Source organism: Balaenoptera physalus (genome assembly GCF_965194825.1).
Source record: "Balaenoptera physalus genome assembly, chromosome: 18".
Lineage (NCBI taxonomy): Eukaryota > Metazoa > Chordata > Mammalia > Artiodactyla > Balaenopteridae > Balaenoptera > Balaenoptera physalus.
Genome location: NC_138899.1, coordinates 79,932,701 through 79,947,479, shown reverse-complemented (window position 1 = coordinate 79,947,479; position 14,779 = coordinate 79,932,701). Strand labels below are relative to the sequence as shown.

At 48.0% G+C, this 14,779-nt stretch overlaps 1 long non-coding RNA gene across 3 annotated transcripts in view; it reads left to right on the top strand.

The window, feature by feature from the left end:
* LOC309647638 overlaps window positions 1-14,779 on the top strand; it is a 478,548-nt gene that overhangs the window by 235,836 nt on the left and 227,933 nt on the right. For all 3 annotated transcript variants that reach the window (XR_014256209.1, XR_014256210.1, XR_014256211.1), the window contains exons 5-6: window positions 8,375-8,468; window positions 8,700-13,111. This is a non-coding gene — a long non-coding RNA (uncharacterized lncRNA). The remainder of the gene's footprint in view (window positions 1-8,374; window positions 8,469-8,699; window positions 13,112-14,779) is intronic.

The following is a 14,779-nucleotide window of genomic DNA, read 5'->3' as shown; positions in this document are numbered from 1 at the left end:
GGTCTGACTTGGAGACCTTTCTGAGGAGTCGGTGAATCCCTTTTGGTGCCCGAAATGTTTCTCTGTGGATCCTCAAGGCCTTTACGACGGCCTGATTTAGCAGCTTCCTTTGTTTTCCTCTCACTCACCACCCCCCTCCCCCCAGTAATCATCCCAGACTTTGTATGGACTGTCCCTGCTTTCCCAGGGGCATTTCTTTCTGCAGGCTCTCAAATGAGAAGAAGACGACTCACCGACATGAATGAGCCTCAAACACCAGATTAAATGGCTCCAGGCACCTTCCGTGGAGCTCCGGGCCCCGGGCCCGCAAGGGCTGGGCCGACCCTCACCCTGTTCTGCTCCTCTGAGCTCTGGGGTCAGGCTGAGCTGAGCAGCTGAAATGATAGAGGGGCGCATCTCACTCTCGCTCAGCGCAGAGTTGGGGTGAGGTCTGCAGGTTTGCGCTTGGACTTGGAAGCCATTGGAGCTGGTGAGCTGGACGGAAAGGCCTGGGCGCGGCCCTGCGCTCTGCATGCTGTCACCCACAGCCCTGACCCTGCAGCGGGCAGACAGCGATCACCTATGGCCACGCACAGCTGTGGTAGCTCGTTCTGGGAGATACTGCCCAGGACACACTGCTGTCCAGTGGAATTAATTTACACAGGTCACTAGTAGGACCAGCGTTTTCATTCTTCTTCCGTGTGTCATACGATTGCCATGACTCCAGCATCTGGGAAGGTCTTCGTGGCTAACAGGGCATCACGTTGGACAGGAGGGCAGGGGGCGTTCTGAGAGGGGGTGAGAACAGATGGGGGTCTGCAGACGGAGCTTGAACGTGAGAGCTTCACAGTTGACATTGCTGAACACAGAACCCCACGGGGCATGTTCCTCTAAGGAGCGAAACGGACAAGCTTCCCCGGGCCACGCGAGTTTCCCGCGTACTCGGCTGTCAGCGGTCTCCGTGCGGGGGTCACGGACACACTTGCTTCACCCCCCTGCTCCCTTGCCAAGGGCAAGGCTTCAGCCCGGCTTCCTTGAACCCGGGGTTGCGTGAAGGCGGCGAAGCTATAAACAGGGAGAAAGGACTTGGCCTCGTTTTTGTTCTGTTTTAGCAGCGCCGTCTCTCCCCTGTAATTTCCCTTCTCCATTTAGACAGCGCTGCAGCCACAGAAAGCCACGCTCGCCAGGCCAGCGGACCCGGGCCCTGGCCATCTGAAGCCTTCTGGTGTTTTGCAAAGATGTCATCTCATCCCACAAGTGTCGCCTTCTGTGAAGGGCCAGGCTGTCTGACACACACGATGGGCCAAGCTGGGACTGGCGTGTGGGCTGCGTCGACGAGCTGGGAGGGCCCACCACCTGCCCGTTCTCAGACGTCACAGAACTGCAAGTGAGACGAGACAGCCAGGCTCTAAATTTACCCCGCGTGAGTGACCCCAGCAGCCCCAGGGCCATCTTTTCTCTCGTGAAGGAGGCCGCTCCCGGCCTTGGTGATCTGCCTTTAGGTGTCAGATGAGGTGGAGGGTCGGCTTCCGGCCTTTCACGACGATGTCGTGTCGTGTTGTGCTGTGTTGTGTTGTGTTGTGTCTCCCTGCCTGGCTGTCAGGGTCCAGCACCAGACTGTCCCTGGAAAGAGGGCAGCTATTCTTCCAACACTTTCTCCCGGGGTTGACTTCCCACTCGTTAAGGTGGGGACGGCTGTGACCATGCGGTTTCTTCGTCCAGTGGTCAGCAGTGGGGACGCCCGGGGACAGAGTTCTCTCTCTCCTTTCCCCAAGAGTCCAAGTTATCCTTCTCAGAACAAAAAAAGCTCATGGACCCCAAAAGAGCGCAAATGGTGAGTGCGGTTTGCTTGATTCCCTGGGGCCGGAGGTGCCCACAGACGCGTCCGACGAGAACAGCGAAAATCCACGCAGTCGCCCAAGGGGCGGGTTCTGTAGGGCGTCACGTGTACGGGTCCTCCCAAAGGGGCGGGTCCTGTAGGGCGTCACGTGTACGGGTCCTCCCAAAGGGGCGGGTCCTGTAGGGCGTCACGAGTACGGGTCCTCCCAAAGGGGCGGGTCCTGTAGGGCGTCACGTGTACGGGTCCTCCCAAAGGGGCGGGTCCTGTAGGGCGTCACGTGTACGGGTCCTCCCAAAGGGGCGGGTCCTGTAGGGCGTCACGTGTACGGGTCCTCCCAAAGGGGCGGGTCCTGTAGGGCGTCACGTGTACGGGTCCTCCCAAAGGGGCGGGTCCTGTAGGGCGTCACGTGTACGGATCCTCCCAAAGGGGCGGCGCCAGACATCCTGAAGATCATCCCGATGGCATCACCAGCGAGGTGGAGTCTGGCTCCCTGAGAGGTGGCGCTGGCTGTGCACACCAGGGACGGTGACACGGTGACATCGGTCCCCAGCTTTGGCTCCGGTGCTCCCCCAGAGCCCTGCAGCTGCCTCGGGACTGGGTCAAACGCCCCGTGTTCAGGTGGTACCTTTTGGGCCAACACTGATCAAGGCCTCACCACCAATAAAATAGGGATGGCAGCATTTGCCTCACACATTTATCGTGGAAATAAAGTCTGAAAACTAAGTGCTTCATAAATAGCAGCCGCTATTATGCTTATTCCACATTCTTCAGATCAGAATGCATTAACTAAATTTTTCATTTTTCACTTAGTGTTTATATTTTTATGTCGACAAGACCTCACTGTTTGAGATGCACCTGTCTTATTTCCAACACTGAAAGGATAACAAACAATTGCAAGCATCAGGTTGAGGGTTGCCAGGTCAAATACAGGACACCCAGTTAAATTTGATTTTCGGATAAAGAACAGAACATTGTTTAGTATAAGTATGTCCCAAAGATTGCATGGGATATACTGAGGAATTAGCCATTGTTTTTCTGGAATTCAGTTTTACCTGGATTTTTGTTTGCTAAATTTGGCAACTCCAGCCAGGTTAGACGAAGCAGCGGTTAGTTGGGGAGTGATTGACGTGTCTTAGGCAGGCACACCACTCAACACGTAGAATGTTCCCGAATCCAGAGCTCGGATACAGCCCTGGAGAGGTGAGCACGAGAATGAACCTGCAAAGCCAGACCAGGGCACTTTCTAGCCTGCTGGGCTCCAGGGCTCTCTGTGCTGTTTACTCCAAGTAATTTGATTTCATTTGTAACTAAACAGTCTGCAACCAGGCAGGAGCTGTGGAGTCCGTAAATGACCGGCTTCCATGAGGTCTGGATGACATACCCAAACCCCATGGGTTCGCCGAGGACAGCAGGTCAGGCGGCAGAGTCAGGGTTAACACTCAGGCTACTCTGATTCCAGAAGCCTTGCTCCAGATATCTGGGGAAAGACGTCTCAGAACCTGAGACTAAGTGACCGTGTGAGACGCAGAAAATGAGTCCGCCTCACGTGATGCTCTTTGAAAAATGGAGGACTTTGGTGATGGATCTATGTGGATGTGTAATTGTCTGTGACTTTTTATGTCTCTTATGTAACTCCAGGTAACACGTGGTGGCCAAGGAAATGCTTGTTGCAGTATCCAAAATGTCCAAGAAATGTTTACTAAGAGTTTTTGTTGGAACATATTTGTAACAATGAGATTTGCCCAATGAGCTGTTGTTCTTGTTGTGTTGGGTACAAACATCAGTGCCGCTCACCTGAGATTTAACACATTAGTACAAATAATAAATTGTTAGGTCTCTGAAAGAAAAATAATCTGGTTTCTTACATGGGCTTACCCAGGTAGCCACTGCACCTGGCAATGCAAGGGTGGTTGAAAATTTTATGGCCAACGAACAATAGAGCATTTGAACATAGGAGGCAATGATGTGGGAAACAGAAGAAAACGGGACCTGTTGAAAGAGAATCCGGATGTCATCTTTAGGATCCTACAAATGATCCCCCAGACAGGTTGAGGGAAAAATCTAGAATAAAAAACTAAAATTGAGGGAAGGCTGACTTAGATCAAATAGTGACTTTAGCTCCAGGCTTTTAAATATGCTGTATCATATCTCAAATCTAATTAAAGTTTCCACTTGATAGTTTCTGGTGAAAAGAATAACCAACCAGTCGTGTTCCACAGTGCAGCACGCAAGCTCCTGTATCCAGAAGTCTGGTGTTTCACTCTCCTCTGTAGATCTGGACACCCTTGACTTAATGGAGTAGGTATTTTGTTTTTGAGACAGAAGGACTTCACATCTTCTACATGTCCTTTGGCTGCTGTTCTTGGTGCAGTGGTTTCCAACAGTCATGTCTGGGAAAAGTGATGAGGCTGGCAGTCCTGCCCATTCACTGAAGCCAACACTGGTTCCAATGGCTGCCCAAGTCAGGGTGGTTCTTCACGGTGTGACGGAGGAAAGGACAAAACCCCCATGATGTGCCTTGGACCCCCAGTGATCAGTTTCACTATTCGAACACTTAGCCAGGAATTCTTTCATTTATTTCTTCCACAGATATTCACTAAGCACCTACTAGGTACCATGCCTGTGTCAGGCACTAGGAAATGAGGAAGAAGACAGGCCTTTAACCAGCCTCCTAAGAGCTGGATGTTTGTCAGAGAAGACAGACGGTTATTGGTAAACAAACACAAAGAAGGTACCTCGAGTTTAAACAAACGACAGTAAAGGGAAACCATGGGGCTCTGCATTGTTAGAATCTGGTAGCCAGAGACAGCTTGCTGATGGAACTCCAGGATTTAAAACATCTCTGAAAGGCTTTGGATCCATCTCAGCGTTACATATGCTCTCAGAATTCTTTCCTCCTAAGTGGCGTCTAACACTTTACTCAGTGAAAAGCAGGTAACTCTGGATGTTTGGTGAGTTGAAAGGTCACCCACTGTTGGCTGGCTTCAGGCCTACAGCAAACCACCCTCGCTGATAAAACGGGTGCTGGCGGCAGTTACCGTAGGAACGGCTCACAGAGCTTTTCGTCTTCGAGGCAGGTTCAGCATCCGATGAGGAGGTAACATTGTCTTTAATTCACAGGAAAGAGAGGGGGAGTTTTACGTGGCTTCTGTGGTACAGCTGCCCAAGCGGCCCCTTTCCCGCTGCCCTCAATTTCCCTTTGTCTCTGATTCTGAGAAAAAGCCCCCAGCTCCCCTACCTTTATTCCTCTGAAGAATTTTTCACCATTTTTATTTTATCACAGCTGTTCCAGGTTCAGAACCCTAACATTTTGGAAAACAAACTGTATTCAATGGCTGGAAAAGTCTGGGTCTTCCCAGATGAAAGGAATGGAGAACCTTCATTGTTCAAGTCAATAACTCCTTAGCTTGGTCTCGGGAAAGGATGTGCATTTCTCTCCAAACTCTGGAAAGCCCTTGAGGAACTTCTGAAAAGCAACAGATGTGCATGAATCCCTTCAATTCTGGAGGACGGGCACGCCGGGTGAGGGATGCTTTCTGCAGTGCGTTAAAGGGGTTGAACATTTTCTTCTAACCCTACGGGCCAAATCAAGGAACTTTTCCCATTTCTCAGGCTTTTGTCACCTCCTCTCATCAGAAAAAAAAGCTACGTTTTCTTGGAATTCTGGTGATGGTCCACACTCCTAAACAATTATGACCGTTTTCAGCTGCTGCTGCTTCTGCAAGGCAGGAAAGTGGAAACTCTCACAAGCATCCCCCCGCCCCCTGCAACACACATATGTGCACACTCACACATGCACACACGCACACACTCAACACACGTGTGCACACACGTGCACACATGCACACATTCAACACGTGCGTGCACACGTGCACACATACACGCAACACGTGCACACATGCACACACGCAACACATGCGCAGGCGCACACAACACGTGCACGCTCACACATGCACACACTCAACACGCATATGCGCACATTCACACATACACACACTTAACACACATATGCACACACATATGCATGCAGACACACACACTGAGCCTGATGTAATGAAAATCCCAAGGCTTCTCCCAAGCAAGGAGGGATCTCAGGTCATGGGCTTAACTTTAAAACGTGAACGACTGTAATTTGTAGTATCTTGTACACAACGAACAAACATTTTTTATTTTTAAATCTTCAAATATCTTCCTTCCAACAAACTCAAAACAATGTCATTTTTCTCTCTTCACTGTGGGATCAGCAGAACCAACATCACAACAATTTCACAGTTGGGGAAACTTGCCCAGAAGCTGGTGGCTTCCCCTGGTGCTGTGCTGGTGGCAGTGTCAGGGTCTGGGTTTCTAACCCAGTGGTCGGTTCCAGCAGGATCTGCGGCTTCCCTCAGTGTTCAGTTATACTTTATCTGGGGAGACGTTCAAGTTCCCCAATTCCACATGATTTTAGAAATCTAGACCAAAGAGCTCACCAGGCCATTTATTGTTTTGACCTCTTGAATTCCAAGCCTCTTGTTTTTTATTCTGTCACAGAATCCAGGTGTTTCAGGGCTGGAGTTCAACCTAGGATTCAGATACTGTAACTCTCTGAGTCCCATCACTGACATCTTCCAAAAACTATGATAGGAAATCTTTGTTGCGGGGAGGACTTAGAGTGACCTGTGGATTTCTGTGCTGGACAACTTTTGTGCTTTTCCATGCTGTGAAGTCTTGCCTCAGCATACAAGCCATCCTGTGGAACTACTGTGTCATGCTCATGACGAGCTGGTTTTCTCTTTTTTCCCCCTAAATTAGTGATTCATAATTTATTTTGGTCTTGCGAATACACATTCTCAGATTGTGGTGACATCCGCAAACCATTTGACTGAATTCAGTACAAATAAAGGAAAAGAAACCCCAAAGAACGAAAAGCACAGCTGAATTCCATCAAGCACTGATTTGTATGGACATGATCACAGAGAGCTACTTTGTGTTTCCCCCTTTCTGACAATCATTTCAATATCATAAAGACCAATGATTTAATTATTCAAGTGGACCCTTGTGTCCCATCACTTTGCCGCACAAAATGCATTTGTCGGGCTTCCCTGGTGGCGCAGTGGTTGAGAATCTGCCTGCCAATGCAGGGGACACGGGTTCGAGCCCTGGTCTGGGAAGATCCCACATGCCGCGGAGCAACTAAGCCCGTGAGCCACAACTACTGAGCCTGCGCGTCTGGAGCCTGTGCTCCGCAACAAGAGAGGCCACGATAGTGAGAGGCCCACGCACGGCGATGAAGAGTGGCCCCCGCTCGCCGCAACTAGAGAAAGCCCTCGCACAGAAACAAAGACCCAACACAGCCAATAAATAAATAAATAAATAAATTTAAAAAAAAATGCGTTTGTCATGAAAGGGCACTTAATTTTTAGCATGCACGCACGGCGATGAAGAGTGGCCCCCGCTCGCCGCAACTAGAGAAAGCCCTCGCACAGAAACAAAGACCCAACACAGCCAATAAATAAATAAATAAATAAATTAAAAAAAAAATGCGTTTGTCATGAAAGGGCACTTAATTTTTAGCATGATTAAAATACTGAACACTTGAATTAAACATTTTCAGGAGGGTTTGTCTCCTACAAAAAACATTCTGTTTCCTTGACACTGGAGCGCGTGTTTCATTAACGATCATAAACAGTTTACAATTTAAGAAGAAAAGGTAGTAACTTACTCTGGCTTTGAAAGGGTTTTGCGCCGCAGCTTGTTATTGGCTGTGGGTGGCTGAGGTCAAAGGTCAGAACTTGGCAGACGCTGGTGGTGAAGCTTTTGGCCTCTGCCTCCTGGTTTGTGGATGTGACAAGGCAGGAAGGAAGAAGGGGACAGGTGGTGACCTGCAAGTGACCAGACCTCTCTGCCCAAGGATGGCTGTCCCTCACCTTTCACCGACGCTTCCAGGAGTGTGCGTTTTGATTTTAGGGCAGGGGTTTTACTTACTCACGAGGCACAAAAGGAGGACACCAAACTCTGGACCCCTATCTTGAAGCTGTGATGCTGGGCAGCCCTGAGGGCACGCTTCACCTTTTCTGGAGAGAAAGTTGTCTTTTGTGACACATTGCTGTGCAATCTGTGAAAGAAAAAAATAAGAAAGGCTGGTAACTGCTCGGTGCCGTCAGGCGGCGGCTGGAAGGTTCCCCGGCAGAGGGTGAGGCTTTGAAGACGATCTCCCGAGAGGCATCGGGCCGCACCAGGGAAGCTGCCCCTCCAGTCGGTGCCTGTCTCTCTCCTCGCGTTTCTCTTTCATCCTCGGGGTATCTTCTCCCTGCAGTGTGGACGGAGGCCGCTGCCCACAATGAGCCCCTTGTCTCCCCCAAGGGCTCCCTCCCAGCTCCAGGTGACGGGAGGGGCTTTACCCTCAGTTCAAGGGCAGCAAAACTCAACACTTGCCGAGAGAAACCGCTGAACTCGAAATCAGTTATCTGACACTCCTCTTTAGTGGTAAAAGGACGGAGAGGAACCGCCTCTCCCCTCACTAAATAACCGTGGAAAACTGCAGAGAAGGCGCTGACTTTTCTTTCTCTCTCCCAGGTTTACAGCTCAAGGCTCAGACCTTGGTAAAGATCCACCAGGTGAAATTTCGTTTTCCTGGACTGAATGGTGAACTTCCTGAAAGTCTAAACAAGTATGACTATTTTTTAGAATGTTCTAAAGTTTTAAGAAAGTTCAGCTTGATAATTTACAAAGGGGGACAACTCAGGCAGCGTAATCTTTCTGTGATCACACACCCACAGCTCCATGAGCCCTCACCCCACCCCGATATTAGCTCTGGGGGCATTGGCTTCCTTCCCACATCTGGGTCAGCGTCTCCCCCTGACTCTCAGCCTCCTTCTTCCACTTTCCTTTCGTGCTCCAGGGACCTCTCGAGCTGTCACGTGTGGTCGCTCCTGAACTCGTGCCCATGGTGCTAAGTCATAAGGACACAGCTGGCAGATCCAAGGACCCCGTGACATCCGTACTTGCAGCTGACAATTTTCAAGAACTTGAGTTTTAAGGCTAATAACAAATAGGGTAAGAATCTTTAAAATAATACAATAGTGTCAATAATTTGTGTATTTCCTGCTAACTGTGTCTGATGATTTTGGGGTCCGTGTTGAACCGGGGCTGAGCCTAGGAGTGTGTGTGCAGAAGGTCACCCCAAAGAAGGGAACTCCAGGCTGAGATGTGAAGGGACGCTGAGGGTTCACTGGGCGAGGCTCAGGAAGAACAGGGCAGGGCCTGGGGGTGGAGGGAGCACCGCCCATCCCAGGACCCAGAGGACACTGGGGAGGGAGGCGGGGAGGCTGGGGGTAGTCGCCTCGAGGAGGAGCCTGGTCCCTCAGGGCCCTGGAGACCACAGGAAGGAGTCTGAACTTTGTCCTCAGAGCAGAAAGGAATCTGTGCCTGGTCTCAGCTCCCAGCTTGGAGCCCCCGGTTACTAGGTAAAGGAGTACCAGACAAGTGTTCTTCCTGGGTAAACACAAGGAAGGGGAGTTGTATCCCTTTGAAGTTTACCTAACGGGGTGAGGGCCGGCGGATAGTTTGGTGTCCTGAGGTCTCAGACACACCACACACTCAGCGTTCAAATCATTGCCTCAGTTGGGCATGTAAGTAAACGGACTGATGCACAGGCTTGTCTGGGGCCGAGGCCCCTCTGCTTCTGGTTCCCGGTCTCGGCCGCAAGCAGCTCAGGATCTGGTCTGGAGTGTCCCATGAGGTCCTTCCCGCTCTGGATTGAGATGTTTGAGTGATAAATGGTAAAGGCTTCATGCAGGAATGCTGGGAAAGTTTGGGTAGATGTTGATTTTTTTCAAGAAATCTTAGAACCTGAGTAGAAGGGATTTTGTCGAGGGCTGCTGGGTTTTAAAAGCAAGGAGATGAAGAGTGTCCTGGGTGTGGACACAAATTAAAGATACGTGAACAGTACATATAAACCACGTAAGGGGCTTTAACATACGCAAAGAATGCATTTTAAAAACACTTTTTGGAACAAGAATTTCGGAGCCATAGAACTTTCACGCAGTTCTGCACCCAAAAGACATGCCTTTTTTTTTTTTTTAAACCAGCATTATGTGACAATCTTTATTTCGACAAATAAGTGCACTATAAACAAATTTGACCTGAAATGTAAAAAAAAGCAGCTAAAAATAAATATGTTTACACGTTATTGTAGAAATAATACAAAAGAGTGTTAAAATTCCCAGTGAGGAAAAACCAAAACATGTCCAATTGTGTAAGGGCTCTTCCCTTGCCAGAAACGGGAATAGAGCTGAGGACCCAGTTTGGTTTCACTGCTGAAAAATGTACAACTTAGAAAAGCCAGTCGAGGTCAAACGTGGTTTGACCCAATGTTGAGTCTCCATTGTCAGAAACAAAAGATTTTTTTTTTTCGGCTTCAGAGAAATCGGATCAGAATCCGAGCCACACAGCTGGGGGGGTCCAGGACCTGCAGGTGTCAAGCTGAGCGGTTCTTATGGGAAGGGATGGGGGGGCAGAGACGGATTGGGGACCACAGAGGGGAGGGGCCACGAAGACCCACGCCTCCCAAACAGGAAGAAAAGCCACGGGCAAAGGACAGGGCAACGATAAAATAGTAACCTTCTCCTATGGGTAGTTTCCAGATCCAGGTCCACCTGTGAAGAGTCAGACGGAGGGTTGAATGTGCTGAAACGTGTTTGGACTGCAGATCGGTACCAGGAATCGTCTGGAATTGTCAGCCTCGATTATCTGGGTCGTCTCCTCAATTTTCTACCCCCTTTTTCAGGACAGGTCTATCGGAAGAGCTCAGTCAGGGTTCATACGGCCTCACCATCATCAGGAACAATATTGAAATGCCTCTATTAAGCCAATAAGAAACGGTCTGACACCATCCTTCTCTGCTGAGGTTTGGAAACCAAACGTGATCGGTTAAGTGGTAGAAGATACACACATGGTTGTAGAATAAACAGATTATTACAAGCACGTGGGTTAAGTATTTAAAGTATGCCCAGGCCAAGGGTAAGGTCAGAATACCTCTAGAGTGGGTTCAGTTGCAGGATCTTTGTGTTTAGCCAGGGTGGGGTTAAAATAATTGTCATCTTCTGAACAGCCTGGGAGGAAGCCAGAGGAAACGTGCTTTCAGGAGCTTGTGTGGTAGAATGAGGGCCGGTGCCCGGAGGGGAACTTGGGTTTCTAGGATGTGAGCTTCTCCTCTTGCGAGGGAACCTCGCCAGGTCCACCTGAGAGAAACACGGAGGCTACACAGGTGAATGAGTGTCTCTCCGGTGGTTCCTATGTTTGGGGTCACAGCTCTCTTAGAGAAACTAATAGAAACAGTGACTGTTTCTTCAGAAGACACATGTGCAGAACACAGACACGCACGTTTGGTCTTGTAATTCAGGGACTCGGCAGTGCGTGGTGAGGTCTGTGAAGGCAGCTGCTCTGCCTGCATCCAGCGTCGTATCTGGCACGTAGGAGATGCTCAACTATGTCCACTAAACAGATAAAGGAGTGAACTCAGCAAACAAATGTCTACTGAAGGCCTCCATGTGTCAGGAGCAGGTCAGGTGAGATGGTCCACAGCTGAGACCGTGATACACGAGGTGGCGACGAGTACCAAGGAGGAATGAAGCAGGAGAGGGGCCTGGGCGGCCCGGGGTCGTGGGCGGGACGGCCATTGTAAGTGGTGGCCGGAGAGAAGCGCACTGCGAAGGTGACCCTCGAGGACGGGCCTGGGGGCAGTGAGGACACGGCCCTCGGCGCCTCGTGAGCGGCTGGATGGAGGCGGGGGACAGGAGCTGGGGTTTGCTGGGCGACCGCGTGATGGGCTCTGCCACGGCCACCAAAGACACCAGTCGGCGCCCCAGGGAGCCTCCACCCAGAGGTCCAGACGGGGGTGCCTGGGAGTGGGGATGCGTGGACGCATCGCCGAACCTCTAGGCATAGTGAGTCCTGCAAACAAGCTCAACTTTGGAAATAAATAGCAGTGGACGTGGCCTGTTGCCTTGGAGGTGTTTTTGATTCCTTGGGACAGCCTCAGACGGACAAGCGAAGAGGATGCAGCATCAGATTCAGGAATCGCGTGCTCTGTTGACTCACCCAGATCTGTCCCGCGTCAGCTGCCCTGCCTGTTTTGCTCTTTGATTTTCTCTCAGCTGCAGTAGGAAATGGACAACATTTGGGAAATCTGTGTAATATTAGCGATTGTAAAGAGAGACGCGTGGATCAGAATGAACCCTGGGTAATAAACTCGGGAAATTTTTAGCAGTAAAGGTAGGATTAGTTTCACCTAACTCTAATATGTTTGCATTTCCTTTTTACTTATGGAACAGAATCATTTGAAAAGCTTGGATGGGCACTTTTGAACGCCAATAGAACTAGAAGAAAGGACTTCAATATCAGGATGCTTTGTCGTATTACTGGCACATCTTGGGCGTGTCAGAAATAATGTATAAAGGTGTTTTCCTAAGAGCTTTACACCTATGACCCGCAGCTTTCAACATCATTGGCTGAGACATGACACCAAAGATTGAATCCAAACAAATTGCATTTGACATGAGTTTTACGGAGAAGGCATAAAGACAAATGCTCAAGCCCTATGTACTTTAATACTTAAACATTGTATTGTCTAAAAAAAAATGAACGTTTGGCTGTCTTTGCTAAGTGTAGATCTCTAGTGAAGCGTTGATTTAAGAAACAGTTATCAAGTGCCTACAATGTAGAAGTTTCTGTTTAGATACTGATGTATGAGGAAGTTGATTAGATGACTTTTAAAAAGTTTCTTTGAGAGTCCTTTTCCCCATGTATAACTCTATCTCATTTTTAAAAGCAAAGCTGCAATCGTGATACTCTCATTCACTGACTCAGGGGTTTCCAAACTTTCTTGGTTCACGGCACCCTTAGAGTTTCACTCATTTTTTCACGGCACACTCCTGGGCCCAAAGGAATGACTAAAGGTTTTGTTTGCTAAGTAGTTAGGTCCAAATAACCTAAGTATTTATGTCCTAAAAGTAGCCATTTGCAAAAATACTGCCCATAAATCAAAAGAAAGAAAAATATTTTTATTTCATTCTTAAACAGCCTCAGTTAGCTGCTAATGGCACCACGCAGCCTCTCAGACTTGGAATCACACTGGCCTCTGCCACTCTTATTTCCTATCTGTGTGGATTTTCATATTGTACTTGCTTTCTTATCACCACAGTTGAAACCCAGCTTTGCAAAGATACAACACGTTGAAAGAAATGTGGTGTGATTTCACGCTGAAACTGTGAACTCCCCCTTGGACTTGCGGTTTGTGCAGCATCCAAACAGGTTTGTACTATTCTGTGTTTCTTCCTCAAAAAATTAAATCTCCCACAATGTCCCTGATGATACTGGCATCTTGGGGAACAACGTTTGGGAACCATGTGCATACATTTATTGTACTTACGTTAACTGAACATTTCTTTAATGTATGATTCAGTGTAACAACTTCTGAAGCAATAATAATACCGAAGGATACGTTCCACTGAGGACAGCATCTCCGGAGCATTGTTGGGAAAGCCAAGTGCCTCCTGGCAGGGCTGTTCCACAGAACTTTCTGTGAGGATGCATTGTTCTCTACGTGTGCCCTCCAGGACCACGGGCCTGGTCATTAGAGCCACCCAGAACTTGAAATGTGCACATTGTGATTGAAGAACAGAATTTTTGTTTTACTGACTTTAATTAAATAATTAATTAATTGATTTTTATTTCTTTTTAAAAATCTCTTTATGTTATTGGTTTTGTTTGTTTATTTTTATTAGAGTGTAGTTGATTTACAGTGTTGTGTTAGTTTCCGCTGTACAGCAAAGTGAATCAATTATACATATACATATAGCCACTCTTTTTTTAGGTTCCTTTCCCATATAGGCCATAACAGAGTATTGAGTAGAGTTCCCTGTGCTATACAGTAGGCCCTTATTAGTTATCTATTTTATATATAGTAGTGTGTATCCCAATCTTCCAATTTATCCCTCCACCCCTCCCCCCTTTGGTAGCCATAAGTTTGTTTTCTACATCTGTGACTCTCAGCCATAAAAAAGAATGAAATAATGCCATTTGCAGCAACATGGATGGACCTAGAGATTATCATATTAAGTGAAGTAAGTCAGACAGAGAAAGACAGATATCATATATCACTTATATGTGGAATCTAAAAAATGATAGAAATGAACTTATTTACAAAACAGAAATAGTCACAGATGTAGAAGACTTTAATTTAAATTTAAATAATCACACATAGCTGGTGGCTAAGATATTGGACACTGCAATGAAACTTTCTCAAGCTTTAGTTTCTTGGTATGATGTAAGGTGAAATATGTCCTACCTTAAAGATATTTTATTTATATTAAATTCATAAAGTTATTGCTGAATGAACCAAGGTTGCATTTATTTATTATATGCATTCAGAATGCATGTGTGAAAGCTGGCATTGGGCTCACTGAGAATCACTGAAAAAGGCAATCATTTTAATTCTTGTAGGATTTAGGAAGATGTAACCAGAGTCATCTACCACGTACAAAGGGGAATCGCACCCCTTGCTTCTTCTTGGCTGTTTCCATAACCTGGCTTTAAACCTGAAAACCTTACTAGGTTTACCCTAGAGTTTAGATAGACATACCTTGGCATGTTCACAGAATTACTGATAATTGCTTTTTTTAAAAAACTTTTTTTTAAAATAAATTTATTTATTTTTGGCTGCGCTGGGTCTTTGTTGCTGCACGTGGGCTTTCTCTAGTTGCTGCGAGCGGGGGCTACTCTTCGTTGTGGTGCATGAGCTTCTCATTGCGGTGGCCTCTCTTGTTGCGGAGCATGGGCTCTAGGTGAGCGGGCTTCAGTAGTTGTGGCAAGTGGGCTCAGTAGTTGTGGCTCGCGGGCTCTAGAGTGCAGGCTCAGTAGTTGTGGCACACGGGCTTAGTTACTCCATGGCATGTGGGATCTTCCCGGACCAGGGCTTGA